Here is a 4,333-nt window from a genome sequence, read left to right as displayed (position 1 = left end):
TTTCAGGCCAATGAGAAATAAGAACATTTGTTTGGTTGTTTTGCCATATATATAGAGGTTTGTATCTAACTGATGATTCCTTTGTGTTTTGCATATATTTGACATCTGATATTCACTTTCTTATATCTTTTTCTTTTTTCCAGTGGGAATTGGAGTACTTGTGTCATTAATCTTCTAAGAGAAGGACTGTTATTTTCATGAACAGTCTAACTGGCATGCATGGGCATATTAAATTGTAAGTTATCCTTAATAACTTGAATATTGAGCTTTATTCTCTATTTTTCCTTATATTCAAATTGTAAGTAGTTCTCCCTCATAACTTGAATATTGAGATTTATTCTTTATTTTTCCTTATATTCAAATTTGGTTTTTAATAGGGCATGTAAGAGAGCTATTGCAACTATTGAAGATGAATATCCAAATTATAAAAAGGGGGCATAGTATAAGTTTTTGAATCAGCTAGTGGCTTTATAAAAAGAGTCTACCTCATGTGGATGGCATGTTATTGCCAATGTGTGGAAATATGTTTTATCTAAATATACCGAGATTGATAGCAGTGTAGGTTAAATTAAAAACCCACTATTTTTGCTATAAATTTTTACTTAATTTTCAAACTTACTTTCTGTAGTTCTTGGTTCTTAAATCTGAAAAGTTTTTTTAATTTGATAGACTCCTGGATCTCACGAGTTTTGAATGTGGAGTGTTCGTGCAAGAGCTATCAATATAGTTTTGAATAATTCAATTACTCCTCCAAATGATCTAGATTCTCCACCCCCCCCCCCCAAGACAAGCCTCTCCATCTAAGAAGAAGAAGAAAATGCCTTTACATTCACCTATAAAGCATTTTATGCTTAAGCAAGAAACTGTACAAAAAGAAACCAAGGGTGCTCCTCAACAAGGCACACATAAAGAAACCAAAGGTACTAAAATAGGAAATACCTCAAAGAAAAGTGGTCCTCAACGAGTAGGTGCCAAGAAGGGTGTTGGCAAGAAAGCTAAGAAGGAACTCAAGTTCCAGTTTACAACGAAGGCCACAAAACCAGAGAAGACAAAGGGGGACATGGAGACAAAGGAGGCTACATAACCAAAGGAGACAAAAGGGGACATGGAGACAAAACCAAAGGAGATGGAGACAAAAAAGAAAGCTTCATTCTCCTCCTTATTTTCTTCTAGTTTTGTAATCTTCTAGTTTTGTAAATAGTTGTAAATTTTCTTCTAGTTTTGTAATCTTGCATGAAAATTCTCTTCTCATGTTGTGATGTTTTTTTGCTCAAAATACATTTGTACTTGAGTTTGTAATGGTTTTGAGATATTGTGCCATAATAGTCATCTCATGACTCAAGTACATCTCTAAAAGGAAAATATTAAAACTCTTAAAGGGATTCATAAAAAGAGATCTGAATATTTTAATTCTAAAAGAACAACCTAAAAAATTACAAAGACACAACAATTACAAGACAAACATTTTCATTGATGAATTACATACGTAGATTTACAAAATCCAAAGAGTAAATAGACTTCATAAAAAACTTTAAAGCTTTCTTATTAAGTCATGCTTATACAATCATATTCCCAATGAGTATCTACCAAGGTCTTCGACTCCATTCGCATTCGAATCTTTCTATTCTTCACCTTGAACTGGGCCCCACTTATATCTTCACTTTCCATGATATTGAGGTGCTCCCTCTAATATTTAGTAGGCTCCAATGCCTACTTGCACTTACAATTTCCACCACACCATTGGGCAACCTAACGCATATTTTTCTTCATCCACCGTTCGTAATAATAAAAGCAAATGTATAAGGTAGCACGAGCTTTAAGATATTGAAATGTAACACTGGACTCTACTATTTTGCACTTGAATGTATCATCCTTATTATGATTCCCCTCTACAATGTCCCACTACTCTCCAAGCAAGGCAACCATGTCATCACCTAGTACTTTCTTGCACACAAACATGGTAAGTGTTTATGAGAAAGTAAATTGATTGAGAACATCTTAACAAAAAGATGAAATGGACATACCCAACTGAGACCCATAGATCAAGATGGCTTTGTAAACTTCAAAGATTCTTGTATGCCACAAAGAATCTTTGATTTCATAACCATAACCATCCAAGCATCAGGAGTTGGCCATTCAACAAAAGAGAGGAGAGGAGATGTGATGATCTCTACCTTACCAAACCCACCGTCATGCATTGGCACCACATAGGAGTGCCGGTAAACGAAGGTCTTTTCCTTAAGAAGGTATGCATTGATTTTACAAGAAAACAATGCCTCACCAATGTTTGCATGGAGTGCTTGAAGTGTTCCGGTAAGGCTTTGTAATGGTTGCTCTTCTATCAAGTTGGAAGGAAAAATATCTACAACCCAAAAATATGATCATTAAACATGAAAGATGTAGTTATCGCAATATCACAAGCCTCCTTCCTTCCATATGATACTTACAGTTGCATGGGAATCAAGTTTGTTTACGAAGATGTATGTCTCGTGCCGTGTACACATGTTGTACAATGCCACCAAGTCTCCATTGCTTGATTTTTCATGCTCGATTTTTTGAATCCCTATAAATGACCCTTCCAATGAAGCTCCATCACATCTCGTCCATGAACTCAGTGCGGACCAATAGCAGTAGGCTGTAGGAAAACCCAAGCACCCTTGCAAAATGCCTCTCTCACCCTCTTATTGTACAGTGAGATCTCCTCAATCTCATCTTTTGGTCTTCTTTGTGGTGCAGCCATATCAATTGTAAAGCTATAGTAGTAAGATTAGGGTTGGGCAAATGAGATAGAGAAAGAAAACGCCAAGATGCTATGCACATTAGGGTTTCGAGATTGATGGTTTCATTAGGGTTGGGAAAATGAGATAGAGATTGAAGAGGAAGGGAGGAAGAGTTTAATTTGGACGCTCAAGAGGGAAAGTGGACTTGAAAATGAAATTTTTGATTACAATGAAATTTGAGATGGGTTCTTGGGGGAAAAAGTGAGTATTGGGGGAATCTCAAGAATTTTAAAATTTTTAGGATTTTTTGAGCTAAAAAAATACTGGGACCATACCTATCGTGAACCCCCTACTTTTTTAGAGGGACAAGTGTAATTATTAGTACTGAAAGCCTAGTCTCCCTCCCTACATCCTAGTCTTCTTCCCTATATTCAAAAGAGACCAAATGTGCACAATCCTCTATTCCTATTGGTCCGTTTTGCTAATTACTTTCATTAGCAAAAGTCCCAAAATATGTTCACATGCTCCCCAATGGATGAGTAGGATCACCAACTAATCACTAATGTGCCTCAGGTAAAAGGAATGCAATGAAGTCTGGATGAAGCATTTATACATCACAAGATAAATACATTCTCCATTCTAAATAGTCCCATCACGGAGAAGTGGATCGGGAGATACAAGGATGCAATCAATAGACGAAAGAATGAGAGAAGATCGTTCAGAAGAGCAAATAGATGCTTGCCATTCCTACCTGCCTAGCTTGGAAACTCTACGAAATGTGATCAATATAGAATGGCTTCATATGGCAATATTGATGGCATCACAAAATGGAGAGATGATCAGAAGAGAAGAGCATGAGTATGCAAGAGGATGTGACCCTCAAGTAAGCACATTATTCATCTCTATCTCACGTATATACCTTGTTTAATATACTATATATACTAGATGTCATGCTTTTGTTTAATGTTAGTACAAACTATATAATGCAATATTGTTAGAGGGAAAGAACTTTCACACAGAGCGTGTGGATTCTAAAAGAAACACATTTGATTGTTGTGTGATGGTAACTTTTGAGCAAGAAATTCAAGCCAGTAGACATGATACCAATGTCATAGAGGACAATCTTGAGTATTGTGGAACTATTCAAGATATTCTTGAGGTTGGATTTATAGCATTTTGTCTATTCATCTTTGATGTCAAATGGTTCAAGGTGATATATAGAGGTGCTCAAGCAACTGTGAAGAAACATCCAAATGGGTTCTTCCAAATTGATTCCACCAAGTTTTGGAATGATGAGAAAGATACCTTTGTACCACCTCAACACCGTCAATAGGTTATTAACCCAACCAATCCCAAATTAAATCTTGTTGTGGTTTAATAAAAGTCTAACCCCTTTTCTTTGTGATATTAAGTTGTGTTTCACACTGATCGAATTGATCCAATGTGGTGGTATATTATACAAGTTTCCCCTCATTCACAACATATCTTTCAAGATCAAGATGTGGAGGCCAAATCTCTCGATGAGGTGCAAGTACTACCTCAAATCGGCTCACTGGAAGGCCATGATGAAGAAAACATTTTGGACGGGGCCGATGAAGGCATCAGGAACATCA

The sequence above is a fragment of the Cibotium barometz genome, chromosome 59, assembly GCF_041138505.1.
Source record: "Cibotium barometz isolate CiBa-2024 chromosome 59, ASM4113850v1, whole genome shotgun sequence".
In the NCBI taxonomy this organism is placed as follows: domain Eukaryota; kingdom Viridiplantae; phylum Streptophyta; class Polypodiopsida; order Cyatheales; family Cibotiaceae; genus Cibotium; species Cibotium barometz.
This window is presented reverse-complemented; position numbering follows the sequence as displayed.